Genomic DNA, 26,122 nt, shown 5'->3' on the forward strand with positions numbered 1-26,122 from the left:
TTGTACATGTGGAGGTAGAGTTGACCTTGTGCAATGCTTCACTCCAGAGTCCCCACCCTATATCAAACCCCAAGTCTCCCTCCAATTTCCTCCTTGTCTTGTCCAGTTCGGTGTTGGCCCTCTCTAGCAGTCGTTCATCCATGTCACTACAGTTCCCTCTGCCGAGGATGTCTGCGACCAGTAGCTCTTCTAATTATGTCTGTTGTGGTGCTCGTGCGTATGTCCTTGTCTCCTTCAGTAGGAAGTTTTTAAGCTGCAGGTATCTGAGTTTGTTGCCTTTAGCTAGTTGGAATCTCTGCTAGTTGGAATCACAGTTCTTCCAGTGTTGTGACCCCAGAGTCAGTGTATAGGTCCCTGATTGTCAAAGTCCTCCCATCCTGTCTCCACTTTTTGAAGGTGGCGTCGGTGAGTGCTGGTGTGAATCTGTGGTTATTGCAAATGGGGGCTTTGTCGGACATTTTGGTCAGTCCTAACTGCTGTAGTTGGTTCCACATCTGGGGGGTGGCTATCACCACTGGGCTGCTGGAGTGTTTCTTGGGCGGGGATGGGAGTGCCGCCATGGCGAGGGCCTGGAGGGAGGTCCCCTTGCAGGAGGCCTCCTCCACGCGCAGCCACACTCTGGCTCCTTTATCCATCCCATCACTCTTTCCGCTGTCGCTGCCCAGTGGTAGAATTGTAGGTTTGGGAGGGTTAGCCCTCCCCTGGACTTTGTTTTCTGTAGGACCTTCTTTGTGATCATAGCATTCTTTCTCCCCCCATACAAACGGAATGATTAATTTGCCGGTGCGTTGAAAAAGGCCTTGGTGATATAGATCGGGATGGATCTTAGGAAGAGGTATCTGGGCAGTACACTCATTTTAATCATCTGTAATATCCCTGCCAAGAAGAGTGGGAGTGTGTTCCATCTCTGCAGGTCCTTTTTGACGTCCTCTGTCAGACTGGTCAGGTTCCATTTGTGGATCCCCATCCAGTCATGAGCGATTTGAGTCTGCAGATTCTTGTCTGTGTCAAACTATTGTTTAACTTCCCAGCATTTGTCAAAAAACTCCTCTTCAGTTTACAGCAAAATCTAAACTGAAACTCAATACCTGACTGCTTTAGCCCCCGGCTCCTCTCATTAACCACATCATCTCTATCCCAAATAACGGGGTTATGACCATCTTACTAAGGCTAACTACAACCCCTCAGGGGAATCTTCTTTCTATGTAAACAAAATTCCACTACCCCTATGTAGGTAAACACTATACATGGTTAGAATACATAATGGTCTCATTTTTTACAATGCTTTAAATATCTCGTCTGTAGCACCAGTGCCCGCCTGTTCTTTTAAGCAGGATTTTGAAAACACTTACTGCAGTAAAGACATACACACACTAACCCAGCCTTTTAACCATTACTGCACCAAATGCATACAATACAATATTTATTTGAAATTCCTATATTCATCACAATTATAGCCCCAAGTCTGAATATCTACATGATGGGCGGCATTCTCCATTTGAGAGACTAAATGTTGACGCCAGGACTGAATTGGGAGTGCTTCCTGGTCCTATTGGGGGCACCAGTACCAGAGCAATTCAGGACATGCTAATGGGCCAGCACACTGCCAACATGAAACTAGTGCAATTCCATCTGACGCCGATGTTGGGTTCATTGGGGGCAGAATTGGCACTGGAGAGCTCGACAAGCTAGAACCCCATATAAGCACTCCACTCCGCACACACTCTCATTCCAGTTAGGCCAGGAAGATGCCACAGAGGATATTGGCTCTGAGGTTCATGGATGCGGAGGTGGAGAGGTTGCTGGATGCTGTGGAGGAGAGGCGGGACACCCTCTTCCTCAGGGTGGCAGGAGGCTACCACCTGCAGAGTTCAACGAGGCCTGGGCAGAGGTGGCAGAGGCAGTCAGTGCCGTGGCTCCACCGTGAGGACCGGCCTACAATGTAGGAGGAAGATGAACGACCTGATTAGGGCAGCCTGGGTCAGTCACCACCTCCTTTGCCCCTGCCATTACCTCATCCCACACCCCCGCATGTGGCCTTCACCAAGCGGATGGGTAGGCAGTGCTGCATGAAGATGGGCACCCCGCCCCCAGACCAACCAGAGTGTTCCACAGCCTCTGCACTCCTGGCACCACCGCCAGCCTCCACCCCACACCCCACTCCCTCCTCCCTAGAGGGCAATCAAAACCAAGCCACCGACTTCCACCTTGCAGCACGCCCTGCACCACATGCCGACACTAGCACCACTCGTCATGGCCGGGTGCCCTGCACACACAGGTCACCAGCTGTGAACCCCTGTGCATCCCGCGTCTGAGTGTTTCACACCATGATTAATCTGTCCCCTCAGGATGAAGATGGCCCACATCTGCCGGGAGTGGAAAGGACCGGAGGTGGCCTGTCAGGTCTGCGGGTCCTCATCGCCATAGAGCAGAGGCCGATAGAGCTGGTCGGGGAGGTGGGAGAACAGGAAGTCGCCAAGGTGGAGGTTGGCATGGGACAACTAAGTGAGCCCCCAATGAATTACGATGTCCCTATGGAAAGTGAGTTACCCCTCTCCCTCTCACAACCCGTACCTGGGATTTCACCATGCGTCTTGTCTTTTGTCTGATGTACCTGCGCCTAGCCACAGCCCTGCTTTACACCAGTGCACCATTCTGGGGACCATTCCTGACTGTACTCTGGTTAATTATCTGCAGGGGGAAAGAGGCAGACATCTTAGCATTGTCAGCAGTCTCAAGCTCATCCAGGTCCAACAGGTGGCCCTGGTTTGCACTGCAACTCCAGCCTCTGCATGTCTCCCGCTCCCGGTCCCATCCCTTTGCAGTTCCTGCCACCACCTCCCCCCCCCCACACCTTGATTTGCACACCGCACCCCTGCCCCATCAGTGACTGGCACTGGGGGGGCTTCAAACTCCACCACCTGTCCCTGTCGGCAGGGTTACCGGTGGCCGTCATAACCCAAGTCAGCGATGCACTCTGCAGTCACTGTCCTTCACCCTCTTGTGGATTTGCTGTGGATGTGCTCCTTGGGTGGGCCGTGTTCTACCCTGCCAGCAGAGTGGCACCAGGTTGTCGGGTGGGGATGTCACCGTTGATGTGTTGGGTTAGCTGGGTCTATGTGGACTGCGTTTGATGCAGTGTAGCGAGAGACAGACTTCTAACACTTGATGAGATGCAACACGATTTTATTTAACATCTAACTATTTTACATGTTCAACTGTGGGTTGACACTATGCTGACTTGACTGGAGACCTGAGGCTAGCCTGACCAGACTAACTGACTACCACATGGTGTTTGCACTGCTGCTGCTCACGAGCTCTGACTGTCTCAGAGGCTGGATCCCAAGAGAGCGGGAAAACTGGTGCCCTCTGGCTTTATAGTGGTCGTGTCCTGTCTGGTGATTGGCTGCACTGTGCTGTGTGCTTACTGGTCAATCATTGCCTGTCTGCACTCCATTATATACATGGATGTATATTATGACATTTCCCCCCCCCCCTTCTTTTTTTAAAAAGTGTGTGCTCAGATAATAAATAGTAAGGTTTAAATAGTATGCGTGTGAAGATGTGTATATGTATGTGACTACATACAGAATATGCTAAAATGGACTTAGATACATAGGAAGGTGTCGCTAGTGCAGATATAGGGCAGATGAAATGGTCAAAAAATGATATTTACAGATGTCAAAACGATGAGGGAACAAAGTTGTGCAAACATTCAGTCTAGAAGTTTAGTCTCTGTCGCGGGCGATGAATTCTGGTTGACCGCCTCAAGGGTAGAGCAGTGGCAGCCTGCACTTGGATGGGTGGGACTGCCGCCAATGCGGTGGTTGCAGAGGTTGGTAGGATTGCTGGTAGATCGGTGGCATCATGGCAGGGCGTGTCCAGAGGAAGCAGTGTGTGAGGTGGGACATCACGGTTGGGTGGCGGACGTGGAAGTCTGCGCAGCGCCCACCTGTTGCATCGTAGGAAAGAGCCATCAGCCATGCGAACGAGGAACGATCTCGGGTCACTTGCTTGACCACCACAGGTGTGGGGGACCAGCCGCCGTCAGCCAGCTGTACACAAACTCGATCAGTTGGGACCAGCTCGGGGAGCTCCGTTGCATACGCGTCGTATGCTGATTTCTGTTGGGCCCGAGACTGCTGCATCTTCTGTATGACAGAGAAGTTGTCAAGGTCTGGAATACCCTGGCAGATGTCATCCCAGCCAGCGACACAACTGTCAGCACACTATTGTGAATTTGGAAACCTTTCTTACTTCCTCTGTCCCTCAGCAGCCTATGATGCCCACTCTCCATTTTTAAATACCTGTAGTAAACTGTGTCCGTGTCATTTCCGTTTTGTGGAGACGGAGCATCGCAGAGGCCCTGAGAATACTGACCGAGCCTGATAATGATAAGTTAACCCATGCAAATGCCGGTTTTGCATGCGGGCATGCAGGGTGTTGTCGCCACCAGCGATACCCCGGAGCATGGTGGACAGTTCGGCGCCAACCTCGAGTTTTGGCAGATGCCTGATTTTCCCCCCCATCATGATTCACGTTTCCGGCATCAAAATCAACCCTGATATCAGAGTACATCACATGAAAGAGTGCAAATAAATTATAAAATATTGTGATAATGCAACGATCTAAATATAATCAGATCTGGATTATGTTTAAGACTAAGAACTGTTATTCAGCCAACTCAGATTTTTCAATATGATTAGTGATGATATTTATTCCCTTCTTGTGTATTTGAAAGCAGAATCTACAGAGGAAATAGGTTTTTAAAAAAGCGAAGTGAGTTTTCAGTTCTTTTGGGATTGCTCTATTTTTGCTCTTCCAGTATAGCTCAGCAACGTCACAAAGACAAGTCAGGCAAATAAGATTTCAGATATGCTTGGACATTCACTTACAGACTGTCCAAGCAATTGGAGGAATGCAAACACTTTGGTTGCCTTTGGTAGCAATGTCTTGAATGCATTCAAAATGCATTCTCCTGGTCAGTGTATGTAGCAAAATTGTAAACATGATCAAAGTGAGCACATTCATGACTGTTCCAGAAATATCAACCAAAATGTATTGGACCCAATTACAATTTCACCACTCATTGTGAGCAGAGCTATGCTCTCCCTGGCCTTTGGAGTTGTTTACATTATTGAAGAAAATAAAAGCTACAATTGTATTATTACTTTTTATTCTTTTGATTCGGATTATAACACTATATAAGTGCAACAATAAAGGTTATGTAAGTTAGTGTAACTGTGAACGAGAAACTAAATTACCACCATCGTGTATATCCAGCATTTTTTATTATTGTATTTTAGATTTTCAGCATCAGCAATATTTTATAAATTAAAACCACTGCTGATTGGGAACAAAAGACAGGGAGGTGCATTTCCTCCTTGCTGAAATGGCTAAAGAGCTATAAATATATTTCCTTGTACATTGAACGTGCTATTTTAACTCACATAATCATTCACTTTGAAACTATTCACCATGGTCCATAGCAACACTGCACGACAAGAACGCACAGGCAAACCTTTTGCCCAGCAATAAAGAACAATACAGCACGGGAACAGGCCCTTTGGCCTCCAAGCCTGCGCCGACAATGGTACCTGCCTAAACTAAAACCGTTGGCACTTTTAGAGTCCATATCCTTCCATTCCCACCCTATTCGTGTCCCTTAAAACAGGCATTGTCAAACTCAGGGGCGCGACCCACGGGTTGATCGCGAGCGGGTGTCAGGAGAGTCGCGGAGCCGTCTGTCGCAGCATTCCCGATCGCGCAAATCCCCGCGCAGCAGCTGGCTGTTAATAATGGTGGCTGCAAGCGCCCTTCATAATGGCTGTGAACATGTAAAAAAATGCTGCCGCACTGCGCATGTGTGCCAGATCATCGGTGCGCATACACAAAACTATGTGCATGCGCGCCAATGATTGGGTTCGCATGCGCAGTGCGGCCGCTTTTTTTTTAAACGGTTGCAGCTTTTTGCTTTACAAGTTCGGGCGTGTTTTATTCATTTATTTTATTCATTTAATTTTTATTTTTTTCATTTATTTTATTCATTTTAGTTAATTTTTTACAAGGTTGGGAGGGGGGTTTATTTGATAAAATTTTACAGGAAAAAAATGCAGAACTTTGGACGGATGGAGACTCCATACTTTCCGACACTGGAAGGCTTCACCTTCATCCAACAGGTTCCATTGGAGCAGCGTGTACGAGGGCCAAAGGGACCCAAAACCATTTCCTCCATTTTTGTCAGCAGCAAACAATGTAACAGAAAATGGTAGGTCACGCAGGTCGGCCGGCGTGGATCGCGAAGGTCGGCCAGTGTAGGTCGTTAAGGTCGGCCAGGTTGAGTTCCAAAGGTTGGCCGGTTGGAAAAAAGGGTCCCCGGAAAAAAAGTTTGAAGAACACTGCCTTAAAAGCATCTGACTATTCACTCTGTATACGCCACTCATAACCTTGTAGACCTCTATCAGGTCGCCGCTCAACCTCCGTTGTTCCAGTGAGAACAGACCGAGTTTATCTAACCTTTCCTCATAGCTAATGCCCCCACACCATGCAACATCCTAGTAAACCGCTTCTGTAGCCTCTCCAAAACACCCTTCTGGTAGTGTGGCGAATAGAATTATACACAATATTCCAAATGAGGCCTAACTAAGGTCCTGTACAGTTGCAACATGACTTGCCAATTTTTATATTCAATACCCCGACCGATGAAGGCCAGCATGTCTATGCTTTCTTGACCACCTTATCCATGTGTTGACACTTTCAGTGATCGGTGGACATGCACACCCAGATCTCTCTGCCTGTCGGTACTCGTAAGAGTTCTACCATTTGTGTAATTCCTACATGCATTGGACCTTCTAAAGTGCATTACCTCACATTTGTCCGGATAAAACTCTATCTGCCATTTCTCCGCCCAAGACTCCAACCAGTTTATATCCTGCTGTATCCTCTGACAACTCCACCAATTTTTGTGTTGTCTGCGTACTTACTAAGGGAACAAAATACAGGAAAAGACTAATGCCAATTCATTCTGTTCCTCATTATAATGCTCCCACCTCATATTAAATATATTTGGTGCATGTTAATTACAGACAGGAACTGGCAGATTGGTTCCCCACCTCTGTCCAAGTTTCACCAGATCATTGGTTTACCGTTGTAACTGGATGAAAGTTTACTCCTGCATTGTCTAAGTAAATAAACATATAAAATCATAGTATAGTAATCAATTGCAGCAGAATGATATGCTGGGTTGGATCAGGAGAAGCATAGGCTACAAATTTAACAAATCTATACTGCTCTTATCAGAACTATTCTATTATTATAGTTCTATTATACATGCTTTGCTCGAATTTTGATTCAGTATTCTCAAGTGTAGGCATCAGAAGTGAAGATCTGGTGTGAAGAAGTGGAGTGCAAGAAAGTGGTGGGTACTGTGGCTGCTGATTTGTGGTATCTCTCCTAGCACGATTATCTTGACTGCTTTTAGCAGAAGTGAGTTATATTACAAATGGTGGCTTGTTTTCAGTGCAAAGGCATTAAAGGTTTTGAGCTGAAGATTGAAGCCGAGACAATCCGCCCCTGACATCAGACACCCAGGGAAACACATTTTCAAGGTTAGTTCAAAACCTTTAATGATAATAATCGTTTATTGTCACACGTAGGCTTCAATGAAGTCACTGTGAAAAGCCCCTAGTCGCCACATTCCGGCGCCTGTTCGGTGAGGCTGGTACGGGAATTGAACCCGCGCTGCTGGCCTTGTTCTGCATTACAAGCCAGCTGTTTAGCCCACTGTGCTAAACCAGCCCCTATTAGCACTATTCAACGATCATTGCATCAAGAGATGATGTTTAACTAGAGATGTGAACTGTGTGTGATCCTATTTTTTTCCAAATAGATTTTGAAGGCTGTCCCTCAGAAACTCAAAGCAATAAAAACACTGAATTTAACTCCTTAAGGTTCTTCCACACTTCCACAAGGCAGCTGTTAGGTCTGTACTACATTGTAATCAATAGGATAATTGAGGTAAAGGTTCTTCTCAGTACACCAGTGTGAGAATGAGTGTGGTAGTAGATATCCATGCAGCAGATCATCATTATCAATTCTCCAATGATGTTCTGGGTTGCTGAGCCATTTGGCCTGTCAAATAAGTCCCTAGTTTTACCCCAAAGGTTTTGCTTGCAAAAAGTGAAAATGTTCTGGAACTTACACTATTTCCTTGGAAGCAGTTACAATGTTTACACGCTGGGACAATTCAATGTCACAGAACATTTCCATGGGGATAGGAGACAATACTGATTCCACTTGTGAGCTCAATTTTGGCTAATGTAACCAAAGCACAAGGGGACAGGAGCATTTGAATGAGTTTTCTACAAGAACGCGGGTGATTGTTCAGCAGGCATTCTGATGTGACTGCACAGCGACTCCGTACAGCTGCACATTGCAACAAGATCCATATGATTTATTGTCTAGTTATTGCAGAAACCTCACCACAGAAAAAAAGAATGAGTGTCAGCTATTTAAGGGAAACAGGAGGAAGATGTGGAACTGCTTTCAAGAAGATATGGGAGGAACAATTTGCTGATGCATCCTTTCACCAATTGATAATATCGAGGTAATCACAGCACACTGTGAGTAGGGATAGCTCTCTACCTTTTGCACTTTGCAGTGTTAACATGTACTCTTCATATGTTGATCTTTCTCAATAGGCTTTCTCTGACTCCACTCACATGTAATTAGCTTCACAGAAGCCTTACAGTGCCACGCAGGAACCCTGGTAGTGCCAGGGTGCCTATGTGGCATCAGGGTACCATTTTGCCCAAAGCCCAACCACCCAGGGTACCCTGATCACCTGGAAGACCTCCCAACAACCCCCCTCCCTCCCAACCACCAAGTGACAGTGTACCTGCTCCACTTTTGTGGAGACCAATGCTAACGGCTCTCACTCAAGGTCTCCAAGGCACAGAGATTAGATCCTGTGCCTTCGGTAACTCCGGTGAGTGCATAAAAAAGTGAGCCTTACTGCACACTTTAAAATGCAAAGACAGGTCCACCCATCGTGGGCAAGATCCAGGTCACAATGTCTCGCAAGATCCCGTTAGAGCTCGTAAGGCATATCAAGCCGGGTAAATCTCATGAGAGGCCGATCCCAAGATTTACCAGCTGCGTCGCAGCAGGCCGCCTCATTGTATGAATTATTGGTCAAATCACCAGGAAACCTGACTGAAATTTTCCATGAATCCCACAGAAATTATATTTAATCATTTAAAAATATAATTTAAAATTATTTAAACTGAGTAAAATTAATCTACCTTTTTTTCATTCGCTGTTTGAAGCCTTTGCCTACCATTTGTACTTTTGAAAGGATCCATTAAAAATTAATGTTGCTTTTATCTGTGCCAATAAATGCAACAAAATGTTTGCTGCTTGGTTCAGTACAGCTGTCTGGCATGTCTGCATAACTCGAGGGTAAAAGAAAATGTCTGATAGGGTTGCCAATCAAACCTACAGTTCTAATAACCTCTGTTGACACTGACCAGCTATTTGGGCCCATCTGTCAATGAGCTCAGTGTATACCATCATATCTGTGTACGGAGAGTAAACTGTTGGACAGTGAGTTAACTTAGAGCCTTGTAAAAGCATTAATGCTTCAGGCAACCTCCTAAATGGCTGAATTCTTTTGGTGTTATTTATTGATATAAATGAATGTTTATGTGATACTTGTTATATTGAAATTTGTTTGCAGCGTCCTGTAGATTCCCTCCAGGTTTTGCCGAAATATCACTGGTGATTATCGTAATAATACATGTATACACAAAAAAAAGACTGCACTGAGTAACCTTTCATTTGGTGCACCGTGAGCAAAAGACTCTTAAATTATAATTCAACACATTATGTATAAGCAGATTTGTATCCACTGGGTACCATCCTTTTGAACGGCAATCTTCTCAATGCAGAATTGAATCTATTTTCTAATTGGTGTTTTAATAGATACTTAAACACGGAAACATTTTATAATTTATGAACTGCAATATCTTTTAAAAGCAATATCATATGTAACATGATATGTAACTTGCCCCTGGAGCCTCGGCATCCAGCCTGTAGTCTCACCGTTCAAACTGCAGGTACGTTGAATGAAAGATCAGCAAGGAGCTGCTCCTCCAATCACAGGCTAGTTCTCTTCCATGCTTGCAACTAAAAGCAATATCATATGTGCTTCTAATTAATGACTCTTTCTGATCGTGCAATGACACAAGTAGTGCAACTCAAACATGACCTAATTTCCATGATTGTATCACAATATCTCAGTCAGCAAAATGTTACTTCAAAGATAACGTCAGGATAATCTCATTTCCATGTACTTATACTGTTGCCACCTTGTTTTCTGTTTTGCTGTATAAAATTATACTTCACATAATTATTTCACACTAGGAGAATTGTTGTGACGGTTGCAAGAGTGCGGTTAGCAGTACCTGTATGTTGCTGTTAACTTCACTTGGTTATTTCCAAGGCATTTGGAATGCTGTTTGGTTCTTGTAATGAGCCTACGGAAACAGAAAAGGAATGTATGTTACAAGGTTGGCTGCGAGAAATCCTTTCTATATTTATGTGGCAGTACACCCTGGACAATGATGCAATTTGGAGCAGCCTCTATTCAGCAGCAAGCAAGCTGCACAAATAGAGGGGAGGCCTCAGAATACTTGGTGCTGTACTCCCAAAGTAGAGGTAGCACTCTGTACATGTACTGGCCTCTGGACATTACAAATTCATACAAATTAATGTAAATTGGTATCACTCCAAATTCCCCATACAGTTTTACATTACGGCTCTTGATTTGTTAAATGCCTGCATTAAATTAGTATTCAGACTTTTGTGAACTGTTCATTGAATATCATTACCACTTAAAGATATGCTGCTATATTTATGAGACGTGGAAATCCCTGCTGCTATTTTCCTCTTGCTTAACTGAACAGTGTGTATTGTTGTGAGTTTTTATTTTGGCCTGCTGCTATTTTCATTACATTCAACAATCTTTTACAGCATTCCCTCCGAGGCCCAAACACTGCCAGTTATATTTGATGTCAGCCTTGACTTGAGTGAAGCACTACCATCCCTGAGTCAGAAGCTTTGGCTTCAATCCCCAGTCCTGATATTTGAGCACATAATCGAGGCCAGGCTTGTCCGACGCCTGGCCCACAGGCCATAACCCTGCCCCTGGAGGATTGGCACCTAGCCTGTAGTCTCACCGTTCAAACTGCGGGTACGTTGAATGAAAGATCAGCAAGGAGCTGCTCCTCCATTCACAGGCTAGTTCTCTTCCATGCTTGCAACTAACAGGCTTGCCAGTGAGCCTATCAGCAGCAAATTCAAAAGAGAATCAGTCTCTGATTGGAAGAGCAGCGAGCAGTGTGAAGGCAAGTGGCTGCTTCTTGATTTTCAGAGTGTTTCCGCTCTCGCCTTCCTGTGCTGGTGCTGTCATAATATACATCCATGTATATGATGGAGTGCAGACAGGCAGTGATTGACATACAGGGTGACCAGTGAGCACACAGAAAACACAGCAGCCAATCACCAGACAGGACATGATCACTATAAAGCCAGAGGGCACCAGTTTTCCGGCTCTCTTGGGATCCAGCTTCTGAGACAGTCAGAGCTCGTGAGCAGCAGCCAGTGCAAACACCATATGGTAGTCAGTTAGTCTGGTCAGGCTAGCCTCAGGTCTCCAGTCAAGTCAGCATAGTGTCAACCCACAGTTAAGCATGTAATATAGTTAGATGTTAAATAAAATCGTGCTGCATCTCATCAAGTGTTGCAAGCCTGTCTCTCTCTCCACTGCATCAAACGCAGTCCACATCGACCCAGCTTACCCAACACATCAGGTGCCAGCTCATGAAGCAGCACAGGGCCAAGATAGTGGTGTGGGCTGGGAGGCAGAGTCACATGAAAAAGAAAATGAAAGGAAATATCAAATTCTGCAAATACAAATTGACTGAGCTGGCTGAGAAAATGAGATGAATTCATGCTGCTTTCTAATAGTGCTGATTGATTTGCAATTTGTTCCAAGCAATGGAACCGAGTAAGGGCTGGGGAGAGGGGTAGTGCGAATGGTGGCGAGTGGGGAGCACCACTTGTTCAGCAACCCGGAGGCAGAGAGCAAGGACTGCAGAATGGATGGAGGTCGGGAAAGTCTGATGAGTGGGAATCAGCGACATGGCCTGACAGATGAATGTCAGGAAAGCCGGCCAAAGGGTGGAGGACCCATCCACCATCCCTGATCAATTCCTCCTGAGGTAAAGTGTCCAAACCTCATGGGACCAGATAGGAAGTGAGTCTGCGTTTGTGTATGGGTGTGTCTGTGTGTGCAAGTGTATGTGTGTGGGTGTGTGTGCATGAGTGTGTCTGTATGTGTGTGCAAGTGTGCATCTGTGTGTGTGTGTGTGCACATGTGTGTATATGCAAACCTGTGTTTGTATGCATATGGATGAGTGAGTGTGTGTAACTGTGTGTGAGTACGTGACTGTGTGCATGGGTGAGTGAGTCTGCGTGTGTGCGAGTGTATGTTTTTTTAAATTCATTTTTGAGATGTGGGCATCTCTGGTTAGGCCAGCATTTATTGTCCATCCCCCGTTGCCTTTCAGAAGGTGATGACAAGTTACCTTCTTGAACCATTGCAATCCCTGAGGTGTAGGAACCACCTACTGTGCTGTTAAGGAGGGAGTTCCAGGATTTTGACCCAGCGACAGTTAAGGAGCAGTGGGTGTTGTGAGTGACCTGGAGGGGAACTTTCAGGGTGTGGGGTTCCCAGGTATCTGCTTCTCCCATCCATCTAGATGATAGTGGTCATGGGTTTGAAAAGTGCTGCCTAAGGAATATTGGCAAGTTCCTGCAGTGCACCCTGTAAATGGTACAACAAGTGATTGGGGTGCCTTTTTTAAATGCTGCCCTAATCTCTCAATCTCCAAAGCATCAATTTACCTGCTGGGTGTCCTTGAGACCCCCACCCCACCTCATAAGGGCCCCGGCCTGATCCCTGAACAGGCAAAATGTCACATTGGAACTGCCAGCCTGGCATGACAGGGACACCTGGCACTCTGGCAGTGCCAGGCGGGCACCCAGTGTGGTAGTCACCACTGTTGTACATATATATTGCATATGTGGTGTATTACGGTAAGGCTCCTGTACTACAGGTACGGGGGTAGATCCCTGCCTGCTGGCTCCGCCCACTAGGCAGAGTATAAATGTGTGTGCTCACCGAGCTGCAGCCATTTCGGCAGGAGGCAACACATCTTTGCTTAATAAAGCTTCGAATACTCTCTACTCTCGTCTTGTCATAATTGATAGTACGTCAAATTATTAAGCAGAGATTTTACAGCGATGGACCTACGCATCAAGCCACATAGCCTATAGCTGCACCCTCAAGCAGACAATGCCACGTCGGCCTTCGACTGGTTAGCTTGCTTTGAAGCCTACATCGGATCAGCGCCAGAACAACCCTCAGAAGCACAGAAACTCCAGATCCTGTACTCACGGGTGAGCTCTGATATTTTTCCCCTTATCCAGGACGCGCCCAATTACGCTGAGGCCATGGCGCTTCTGAAAGAGAACTACACCCGGCCGATCAACAAACTCTATGCCAGGCACCACCTGTCCATAGGGCAATAACTCCCCCGGTCAGTCATTGGAAGATTTCTGGCGTGCCCTGCACACCCTGGCGAGGAACTGCGATTGCCAGGCAGTTTCGGCCATTGAACATTCCGAACTCCTAATCAGAGATGCTTTCGTTACAGGAATAGGGTCGGCATACATCCGCCAGCGGCTCTTAGAAGGGGCTACGCTCTACCTCGCGGCAACCAAGAAATTTGTGACCTCACTAATGGTAGCCTCCCATAATGTACAAGCGTTCACCCCCGACCGCAAGGCGCCACCTTCCTGGACATCGTGGACCCACCAGCGACCGCCCCCAGCCAACCCCAATCCTGCGCCGCGCGGCAGCCAGCCAACCCGGGGGGGCCCAAGTGCTATTTGTGCGGGCAGACAAAGCATCCCCGGCAGCGCTGCCCGGCGCGGAGCGCAATCTACAAGGCCTGCGGGAAGCAGGGACATTTCGCTGCGGTGTGCCAGGCCCGGTCAATCGCCGCTGTAACCAGGCCCATTGTTCCTGCACCCCCCACGTGCGACCCATGGGCGCCGCAATTTTCATCCCCACAACCCACGTGTGGCCCGTGGGCGCCACCATCTTCCTCACATCAGAACGCGTGCAGCCCATGGGCACCGCCATCTTCCCATCAGACCTCCTGCGGCCCGTGGGCGCCACCACCTTTAACACCGACCGCCACGTACGCCCCGTAGGCGCCGCCATCTTTGCCGCCATTTTGGCCGGCGCCTCAGGACCCCTGCTCGTCGGGCACCTCATCGGGCCGCTCATCGCCCGCAACCGCCGCCGACCAGCCCGGAGCCCACCAACAACAGCCGCAGCTTGCCTCCATCACGCTCGACCAGTCCCGGCCACACAACCTCGCAACCGTGACAATGACACCTTGCCTTCTCGACTCCGGGTGCATGGAGAGCTTCACCCACCCCGATACGGTCAGGCACTGCTCCCTCGTGGTACACCCCATTACCCAGCGAATCTCCCTGGTCTCCGGATCCCACTCCGTGGCGATCCGGGGGTACTGCACCACCACCCTCACCATCCAGGGCGTAGAGTTCAGCAACGTCCGGCTCTACGTCCTCCCCAACCTCTGCGCTGCCTTGCCACTCGGCCTGGACATCCAGTGCAATCTTCAAAGGCGAAGTCTGAAATTCGGCCGTCCCCTACCACCCCTTACTGTATGCGGCCTCACAACCCTTCAGGTCGACCCACCTTCCCTGTTTGCAAACCTCACTCCGGATTGTAAACCCGTCAGCACCAGGAGCAGATGGCAAGTGCCCAGGACAGGACCTTCATCAGGTCAGAGGTGCAGCGGCTACTGCGGGAAGGCATCATTGAGGCAGCAACAGCCCCTGGAGAGCCGAAGTGGTAGTTGTAAAGACTGGGGAGAAACACAGGATGGTCATTGACTACAGTCAGACCATCAATAGGTACACACAGCTCGACGCGTGCCCCCTCCCACACATATCTGATATAGTCAATCAGATTGCACGGTATTGGGTCTTCGACGGTGGACCTGAAATCTGCCTACCACCAGCACCCCATCCGCAAGCCGGACCGCCAATACACTGAGTTTGAAGTAGACGGCCGCCTTTACCACTTTATTAGAGTCCCCTTCGGTGTCACCAATGGGGTCTCGGTCTTCCAATGGGAGGTGGACTGAATGATTGACTGGTACGGACTGTGGGACACCTTCCCGTACCTGGATAATGTCACCATCTGTGGTCACGACCAACAGGACCACAATGCTAACCTTTCCATATTTCCCTACACCGCCAAACTCCTGAACCTTACGTATAACAAGGAGAAGTGCATGTTCAGCACCAACTGCTCAGCCATCCTCGGCTATGTGGTTCAAAATGGAGTTCTAGGGCCCGATCCCGACCGCATGCATCCCCTCATGGAACTCCCCCTCCCCCACTGCCCTAAGGCCCTCAAACGATGCCTGGGTTCTTCTCATACTATGCCCAGTGGGTCCCTAACTATGCGGACAAGGCCCGCCCACTCATTCACTCCACCGTTTTACCCCTGACGGCCGATGCTCACCAGACCTTCAACCATATCAAGGCCGACATCGCCAAGGCCACGATGCGCGCAGTCAACGAGACCCTCCCCTTTCAAGTTGAGAGCGATGCATCAGACATCGCTCTGGCCGACACCCTCAACCAGGCCGGCAGACCCGTGGCATTCTTTTCCCGCACCATGCTTTTCTCCATGCCTCCGAAATTCGGCACTCCTCCATCGAAAAGGAGGCCCAAACTATCGTTGAAGTTGTGCGGCACTGGAGGCATTACCTGGCCGGCAGGAGATTCACTCTCCTCACTGACCAATGGTCGGTTGCCTTCATGTTCAATAACACACAACGAGGCAAGATCAAAAATGATAAAATCTTGAGGTGGCGAATTGAGCTCTCCACCGACAATTACAAGGTTTTGTATCACCCCGGTAAACTCAACGAGCCCCCTGATGCCCTATCCCGAGGTACATGTGCCAGTGCACAAGTGGACCGACTCCGGGCCCTACACGATGGTCTCTGTCACTCAGGGGTCACCTGGTTCTTTCACTTCATAAAGGCCCGCAACCTACCATACTCCATTGTGGAAGTCAGGGCGGTCACCAAAGACTGCCAGGTCTGCGCCGAGTGCAAACCGCACTTCTACCAGCCAGACCGAGCGCACCTGGTGAAGGCCTCCCGTCCCTTTGAACGGCTCAGCATGGATTTCAAAGGGTCCCTCCCCTCCTCCGACTGAAACACGTACTTCCTTAATGTGGTCGATGAATATTCCAGATTCTCCTTTGCCATCCCATGCCCCACTATGACGTCTGCCACAGTCATCAAAGCCCTCAATAGCATCTTCACTCTGTTTGGTTTCCCCACTTACGTCCACAGCGACCAGGGATCCTCCTTTATGAGTGATGAGCTGCGTCAGTTCCTGCTCAGCAAGGGCATTGCCTCGAGCAGGACGAAAAGCTACAACCCCCGGGGAAACGGGCAGGTGGATAGGGAGAACGGGACGGTCTGGAAGGCCGTCCTGCTGGCCCTAAGGTCTAAAAATCTCCCAGTCTCCCACTGGCAGGAGGTCCTCCCCGACGCACTCCACTCCATCCGATCACGACTTTGCACTGTGACTAATGCAACCCCCCATGAACGTCTCCTTGCCTTCCAACGTGGCTGGCAGCTCCAGGACCCATTCTCCTCTGCAAGCACATGCGGCTCCACAAGGCGGACCCGTTGGTCGAGAGGGTACAGCTTCTCCATGCACACCCGCAGTACACCTACGTGGCGTACCCCGATGGCCGCCAAGGCACAGTCTCCGTCAGAGATCTGGCACCAGCTGGTTCCCCCCCCCCAACTGCCCCAGCGCCACCCCGCCTCCCCCCAGCGCACCTCGCCACAAACCCCCACTCTGTCCTCCCCTTGGTCCCACCTGGGGATGAAGATGAGGACTACACGCTCCCGGAGTCACCGGCGACCAAGCCGACGCCTGCATCGCCACCGGGACTGCAGCGCTCACAACGGAGGATTAAGGCACCCGACCGGCTGAATTTGTGAACTTTCCCCAAAATGTACACTTTAAAAATGCTCTCATACATGTAAATAGTTTTTCCACCACCCCCGCAAGACTCTATTTTAACAGGGGGTGAATGTGGTAGTGTGGTGAATGTGTAACTACTATAAATTCACACTGTACATTACTGTGTCCCTGTGGGCTCCATCTGTGAGTCGTTGTGTTGCTCTGCCCACAGGGGGAGATGAGGAGCATGTACAGGGCTCCGCCCTTGGTTCTGCCCTCAGCAGGAAGTATAAGTGTTGCGGTCCTGCGAGTCCGCCTTCAGTTCAGCATAGTCGCAGGCAGGCTTAGTTGTAAGTCGATTAAAGTCACAGTTTACTTCAACTCGTGTCTCTGAATGAATTGATGGTTGCATCAATTTAATCGACTTAAAAACTACTATGGAATCAGCCCTCAAACCTGATCGACTGGAACTCGATCCACAAGCCGCAGAAGCAAAATAAATTTTTTTGCATTGCCTTCGGTGCTTCAAGGCCTACCTGGCTGCGTCGACTACCTCCTCTGTTACAGAAGAACAGAAACTCCGGGCGAAATTCTCCCATCGGGAGACTAAGGGCGAAATTCTCCGCACCCGCGGAAAGTCGGCAAACCGTCGTAAAAATCGGGACCGTTTTACGACGGTCGCGAAGGCTTCATTTCCCGACGGATTCACTTCCTGGAAATGGGCTAGTAGCGCGGCCGCGTCAATTACGTGCGTGATGACGACGGAACGCGACGACGACACGAACCCGCCCATGTGACGCCGCCCGACGCCGTAAAAAGGCGCGGGCGACCACAGAATCTGTCGGGCAGGATGTCGGAGCCGAGGAGAGCTGCTCCTCGCTTTGTAGATGCAGACGTCGAGGCGCTGCTCGATGCCGTGGAGCAGAGGAGGGGCATCATCCGCCCGCGGAGAGGGCATCGCCAACCTGCCAGCACGGTACGCCAGGCCTGGCATGACGTGGCTGCTGCCGTCAGTGCTGTGGGGCAGACCCCTCGCTCAGCAGAGCAATGTCGAAAGAAGCTACACGACCTCACCAGGTCTGCCAGGGTAAGTGCCATGAGGGTGCCCCCTAGTCACAACCATCTCTCCCCCTTAACTGCCCGGGGGGGGGGGGGGGGGGGGGGAGAGGGATTGGGGCAGAGTTATTTGAGGGTGGTTCACAAAGTTGTCACAGACCCAGCGCTCTGGCCCCGAGGAGAGATGCAATCATCTGATGACAACGTGCCCCCCCAAACTGTGCCAGTATCTGAACGGACTGCTGATACCTACCGTTTTGTAATGATCTACCTATGTTCCCTCCCCCAACAGGCCAAGGCCGGTCATAACCACCGTGAGCGGCACAAGACTGGAGGGGGTTCGCCCAACATGCACCCCCTCAGCACCTTTGAACAGAGGGCACTGGACCTTGTTGGGGGGTCTGCCACCCGCGATATCGCGCAATGCGAGGTTGGCGGAACTGCAGCAAGTGAGACAACCCTCCCTGACAAACACCCCCCCCCCTCCCCCATCCTCTGTCCCTTCACACACCCTGCCAACTGGGACACCTCCCCCATCCTCTGTCCCTTCACACACCCTGCACACTGGGACACCTCCCCCATCCTCTGTCCCTTCACACACCCTGCCCACTGGGACACCTCCCCCATCCTCTGTCCCTTCATACACCCTGCCCACTGGGACCGTCCAGCGGCCTGCCGAGCAAATCGAAATAACCCGTCTCATTCTCTTCCCTAGGACGTGATGCCGAACGACCAGGGCCGTCTGGCTGCAGACGGAGACAGGAATCTGCCGCCACCTCACCCGGGGCCTCACAACAGAGGGTGCCCGATCAGCGGGCAGCCCTATCCGCCCCAACCCAATCTGCGGACCAGGACGCACAGAGGGTTCGAAGTCCACCACCACCACCAGAAATGGCCAGGGACAACCCTCCTGTCGCTGAGCAGCCCCACACCATGGACGAGGACCTAAGCATTGAGAGCGTCGGGCTTGCGGCACTGCTTTCTCCCACCACATCCATCATCCCAGAGATACACACCCCGGCGGGCCTATTTAGTGATGAGTCTCCTGGGGCACAGTCTGGTTGGCACATCACAGATGAGCAGGTACAGCAGGTGGAGGTCGGAGCAACAGAGGGCCCGGACTCGCGGAGGCCAGACCAGGCCCAGGATGCAGCTGGCTCCCAGACGTTTTCGGAGTTCCTGGAGTTTATCAACCCACCCGCACAGCCGATGCCTCAGGAAACCCAGGGAAACAATGACGGGATGAGGGCTTCCTTCCAGACTCTGCAGACGCTGTTAGAGGAGTCGAACCGCATCCAAGAGCAGGGAGTGGTGCCGCTCATGGCAGAGACCCAGGCCGACACCGCACGGGTGGCATCCGCGGTGGAGGCAATGGGTCAGGTTATGCAAGACGTTGGGGTTAATGTGCACGCGTCATCCTCGGCCCTGGACAGGGTTGCCCTCTCACAGGCAGCAATGTGCCAGAGCCAAACCGACATTGCCGGCGCCCTGCGGGCCATGGCCGAGTCTCAGCAGGTCATTGGCCAGTCGCAGCACGCCATGGCACAGTCCCAGCAGTCGATAGCACAGTCCCAGCAGTCGCTGGCACAGTCCCAGCAGTCGCTGGCACAGTCCCAGCTGTCAGTCGCGGAGACCATCAACCGCCTGACACATGTGCTGGATGGCGTCGTGCACACACAGGTTGAGATCGCACAGTCCCTGGCGGGAATGTCTAACTCCCTGGACTCCGTCTCTGCAAACCTTCGGATCCTGGTGGATACCGTTGCAGGCCTCCAGGACTGGCAGCGCCAGGTGTCGGTGGTGCGACGGGGAACCTCCCCGCTCGCACCTCTGTCCCAAAGTGAGGCCCGAGGGCCACCGGGCTCCCCGAGGGAGGAGGAGGTTTCGGGGCCCGTCCCATTAACTCCATCACGGGACGTCCCGGAATTCTCGGCCTCCCCCCGTCCCATCCCTGGTGCATCGGGTGGGCAGCAGGCAGAGCAGGGTGGCACAATGTCACCCGAGACGCCCGCAGAGCAGCCTGGCCCATCAAGGCCGGGTCGCCCCAGGAAACGCTTGGCCAAGGAGAAACGAGTCGAGGGGGGCGATTCGCAGCAATCCTCCTCCACTCCTGCTGTATCATCTGGGGATTCACTTAGACGTAGTGGTAGGGCCCGTAAGGCAACTAAGATAGACACTGAGTAAGTTGGCACGGGTGAAGGGCACAGTTTAGTTGTAGGGGCTAGGGCACCTGTAAATAATTGTTAATATTAAACGCACTGTTCCACCTTACTTGTAATACCGTGTGATTGTTCCACAGCCACAGGAATCGTGATGGTGACCGAGTGTCGCTGGGGGTGACGGGTGGTGAAACCTCGGTGCCGGGTGTGCAGTCCCTGCCCCTACCCCCCTCCCACAGCTAGCCCACGCGGGCACGTGATGGAGTGTCAGTGACGAACTCAGCGGCCACCAAGGTGGATGGTTCAGCTATTGCCGTGGGTCAGACTCTCTCTAACGATTCTGAGCTCACAGCTCTGCGCAGAGCGGGCTGTCATCATTCCACATGGCACTGATCACACCCGCTGACACAGCCATCAATGTTGTGCCATTCCGTCTGTACCCAGTGATAAGCGTCATGTCGAAGTGGAGCAGTGTACACTGAGGGGGGGGGGGGGGTTGTGGTGGTGGCAGTTGTGTGGTGACCCTCTGCATGACTAGCGATGCAGGTGGTGGTTTGGTGTTCATCGGGGACGTCACATGCGATGCGTGAACCGTGCTGCCACCATGGCGTCGCGTGCCCGCCGTCCTTGCCGGGTCCGTCGTGCCGCCTCCTGGACATCACCAGCACCTGGGTCGTGTCTGCGTGCTGCGCCCGCCACTCCGCCAGCGTCCTCCTCCTCCTCCTCCTCCTCCTCCTCCTCCGTGCTGGCACCACTGCCACTAGCTTCTCCCTCCGCCTCCTGCAACAGGTCATCTCCCCTCTGCATCGCGATGTTGTGCAGCGCACAGCAGACCACTACAATGCGAGCGACCCTGTCGGCCTGGTACTGCAGGTCCCCTCCGGAGCGGTCCAGGCACCTGAATCTCATCTTCAGGAGGCCAAGGCAGCGCTCCACCACACCCCTGGTTGCTGCATGGGCCTCGTTGTATCGTCTTTCCGCATTGGTCTGAGGCCTCCGTATAGGCGTCATCAGCCAAGACCTCAGCGGATAACCCCTGTCACCTAGCAACCTGCCCCTCAGCCGGGGGGGACGTCCCTCAAACATCGCAGGGATGAACGACTGCGCTAGTATGTAGGAGTCATGCACACTCCCTGGGAACCTTGCACAGACGTTCATGAACCTCATGTGGGGGTCGCATACCACCTGGACAATAATGGAGTATGTCCCCCTCCTGTTTGTGAACACTTCCTTGTCCACAGCAGGCGGGCGCATGGGGACGTGAACACAGTCGATTGACCCCTGAACCCTCGGTATCCCGGCCACACTGGCAAATCCACGGGCTCGTGAGTCTTGACTTGCTCGGTCCTCGGGAAAGGTGATGTAGCGATCGGCGATGGCATAGAGGGCGTCGGTCACATCCTGGATGCACCTGTGCACCGATGACTGGGAGATCCCAGAGACGTCCCCTCTCGGAGACTGGAAGGAGCCGGTAGCATAGAAGTTCAGAGCGACCGTCACCTTGATGGCTACCGGGATCGCGTGTCCTCCCCCCGTTCCACGTGGGGCGAGGTGCGACAGGAGTTCGCAGATATGTATCACCGTCTGCCTACTCAGCCGGAGTCTCCTCCTGCAGATGATGTCCGGCATTGTTAGGAAAGAGACCCGGACACGGTACACCCTCGGCTTTGGTCGTCGCCTCTGACGCCGTGGCTGCACCCTCACTCTCTCCTCTTCCTCTTCCTCCTCCTCCTCCTCCTCCTCCTCCTCCTCCTCCCCCCCCCCCCCCATGCTGCTCGACGACTGGCAACTCCTCGGCCCTTCCCTCTGCTGCTGCAGCTGGCCCTGCAGCCACTGCGGGTTGTGGGTGTGGATGCTGCTGCATCTCCAAATCCAGTAGAGCGGCCCCAACCACTGCGCAGAACATAGCCGTTCTGTTCCCATGCATCGTGCTAACCTACAGAAGGGTGGTGGGAGGCAGAGAAACGGGACATGTTAGACGGAGGTTAGTCGACACCTCGGCAGCCGCCAGCCATGGGATACCAGTGTGTCCCAGTGGCCTGGTCGCGCTGCTGACACGTGGTCAGCCTAACCCCTGGTCACTTTCTGCATCCAACGGCCAGTAAACTATGGCCTCCTCACGGGTGCGTCAGTGGCCTGTGTCCGGAAGCCACAGGGGAACCAGCGGCCGTGTCCTCGTCACCTGCACACCATGGCATTGTGGCAGACATTTTGTTACGGGCTTGGACGGCTCACTCTCTACCTAACCCCCCCCCCCCTCCGTCGCCCCCCACTGCCCCCTCCGTCGCCCCCCACTGCCCCCTCCGTCTCCCCCACTGCCTCCCCCGTCTCCCCCACTGCCTCCCCCGTCTCCCCCCCACTGCCCCCTCCGTCTCCCCCACTGCCTACCCCGTCTCCCCCACTGCCTCCCCCGTCGCCCCCACTGCCTCCCCCGTCGCCCCCACTGCCTCCCCCGTCTCCCCCCCACTGCCCCCTCCGTCTCCCCCACTGCCTCCCCCGTCGCCCCCACTGCCTCCCCCGTCGCCCCCACTGCCTCCCCCGTCTCCCCCCCACTGCCCCCTCCGTCTCCTCCACTGCCTCCCCCGTCGCCCCCACTGCCTCCCCCGTCGCCCCCACTGCCTCCCCCCGTCGCCCCCACTGCCTCCCCCGTCGCCCCCACTGCCTCCCCCGTCTCCCCCCCACTGCCCCCTCCTTCTACCCCACTGCCTCCCCCGTCTCCCCCACTGCCTCCCCCGTCGCCCCCACTGCCTCCCCCGTCGCCCCCACTGCCTCCCCCGTCTCCCCCCCACTGCCTCCCCCGTCTCCCCCACTGCCCCCCCCGTCTCCCCCCCACTGACCCCGTTCTGGACCCCCTCCCGTTCCCAGGGATGCCTTCCCCGTTGTGGCCAGACTCGAGCGGTGCGCTGAGCGGTGCGCTGAGTGGTGCGCAGAGTGGTGCCCTGACCTCCTCCAAGCAGTCGTCAGCCAGGCCGACTGGTTGACGAATTTAAAAAGCAGGTGTGTTTCACGACGTCCAAACAGGGCGCCATGACGTCGGGACTTCGGCCCATCCGGGCCGGTGAATAGCGGGGGGCTCTCAGTGGCGATTCTGGTCGTGTCAGGGGCGGGAAGGAGGCGTCTGTCGGGAAACGCGACTCCGACAATTTGCGGGGTTCGGAGAATAGCGGGAGGGCGTCGGAACAGCGTCGCCGTAAAAATTTCCGACGCCCGCTATTCTCCGAACCGTCGTGAGTCCGGAGAATCGCGCCCTAAGTGCCGACGCCGGAGTGAAAACCGGAGTGTTTCACTCCGGCGTCGGAGCCGCTCCTCGCCCCCTATTCTCCCACCCCCAGGGGGCTAGGAGCGGTGCCGCGTCAATTTCACGCGCCGGGCCTTGGCGTCGCGTAAATTACGCGGCCGGTGCCGCTCAAATTACGTCACCTGCGCGGTTGCCGTCCTCCCCGCAAGCGCCCCGCAAGACATGGAGGATTGATCTTGCGGGCGGCGGAGGAAAAGTGTGCGTCCTTTAGAGACGCTGGCCCACCGATCAGTGGGCACCGATCATGGGCCAGACTGAGCGCTCCCCTGGTCCTCGATCCTCCCTCCCCCCCCCGCAGGCCGCACACGCAGCGTTCGCACGCTGTTCATGCTGGCAGCGACCAGGTGTGGTTGGCGCTGGCGTGAACCCATCGGATTGAGCAGGCCGCTCGGCCCATCTGCGCCGCAGAATCGGCACTCGCCTGCTACAAACGGTGAGCGGCGATTCTCCGAGCGACCTGTCGTGAAACGCGGCATGCCGTTTTGTGGGGGGGGGGGGGGGTGGGAGAATCGCGTGCGGGTGTCAGGGCGGCATGGCGGGAATCGCCCGGCACTCCCGTGATTCTCCCACCCGGCGTGGGGGTTGGAGAATTGCGCCCTCAGTCTTCTCCACGCACGGGTGAGCCATCGTATTTCAACTCAACTTGATGTAACTGACTCTTATACTGAGGCCCTCGCGATACTCGACCATCTGTATGTGCAGCCCGTGAGTGAAGTCTATGCGCGACACATCTTTACAACACGCCGCCAGTGCCCTGCAGAGTCGCTAGAAGACTATCTGTGTGGCCTTAAAGCTCTAGCACGAGAATGTAACTTCCAGGCCGTGACAGCCTCCCTGCACATGGAACTCGCCGTCCGAGATGTGTATGTTGCAGAGGTCCGATCCAATTATGTGCGGCAGCGTCTTCTCGAGAAAGGGGCCCAGGACCTGGAGGACACGGTAAAGGTCGCTTTCCAAAGTTTAAATGCGTTCCTGGCCGATCATGCGACCCCGTCGTGGACACCCAAACAGAGACTGCCACAGGCCTGCGCCGCGTGGCCACCTGCCCACCACGGAGGGCTATCGTGCCACTTTTGCGGCCAGCCCCAACACTCGCGGCAGCACTGCCCGGCCCGCAACGCGACCTGCAGAAGCTGCGGGCGGAAAGGGCACTTTGCTAGGGTCTGCTTGGCCAAAGCTAAAAACTTTAACTCGAACCCTAACCCGAACACTCGCTCCTCCAACTCACAGGCCCGCGGCTCCCGCAATGTGGCAGCGTGTCTGCCGACTCCGCACAACATGTGCGATTCATGGGGGCCGCCATCTTGGGCGCCATCTTCCTTGCCGCCCACCACGTGCGATCAACGGGGGCTGCCATCTTGGCCATCACCGGCTACACCACTCGACGATTATGACCTCCGCGGACAGTCATCATGGGGCCGCTCCAGCACCGCCGTCCACGGCACCGACTACCCGCAGCTCAGTGCAGTCACTTTGGACCAGTCGCGGCCAAAGCACCTCAAGAGCTCCATGATGTCCGTCCAAATCAACGGATACGAGACACCGTGTCTCTTCGACTCCGGGAGCACCGAGAGCTTCGTTCACCCAGATCTGGTAAGGCGCTGCTCGCTCCCGATATTTCTGACACAGCAAAAAATCTCCCTCGCCTCGGGGTCGCACTCTGTTCAGTTACAAGGGTGCACTATTGCGACGTTAACAATACAGGGCACCAACTACACCAACTTCCAACTGTATGTACTCCCAGACCTCTGCGCCCCCCTCCTCCTAGGACTGGATTTCCAGTGTAACCTCAGGAGCCTAACACTCAGCTTCGGCGGACCTCTTCCCCCACTCACTATATGCAGTCCAGCAACTCTGAAAATCGACCCCCCCTTCACTCTTCGCTAATCTCACTGCCAACTGCAAACCAGTAGCCACTCGCAGCAGGATGTATAGCCTGCAGGACAGGGTGTTTATTAGATCCGAAGTCCGGCGTCTTTTACGTGAAGGAGTCATAGAGGCCAGTAATAGCCCCTGGAGAGCTCAGGTGGTGACCGTCAAGACTGAGGAAAAGTTCCGGATGGTGGTTGATTACAGCCAGACCATTAACTGGTTCACGCGCCTCGATGCGTACCCCCTCCCCCGGACTGCAGACATGGTAAATCAGATCGCCCTGTACCGCATATTCTCCACGGTGGATCTGAAGTCTGCATACCATCAGCTCCCAATCCGCCCGAAGGACCACCACTACATGCCGTTCAAGGCAGACGGCCGCCTTTTCCATTTCCTCCGGGTTCCCTTTGGCGTCACGAACGGGGTTTCGGTGTTCCAACGAACAATGGACCGAATGGTGGATCAGTACGGGCTGTGGGCCATGTTTCTGTACTTAAATAACGTCACTATCTGCGGCCATGACCAGCAGGACCATGACGCCAATCTCCACCGATTTCTCCAAACTGCCCAAAAACTCAAC

This window comes from Scyliorhinus canicula, chromosome 6 (assembly GCF_902713615.1).
Source record: "Scyliorhinus canicula chromosome 6, sScyCan1.1, whole genome shotgun sequence".
Classification (NCBI taxonomy): domain Eukaryota; kingdom Metazoa; phylum Chordata; class Chondrichthyes; order Carcharhiniformes; family Scyliorhinidae; genus Scyliorhinus; species Scyliorhinus canicula.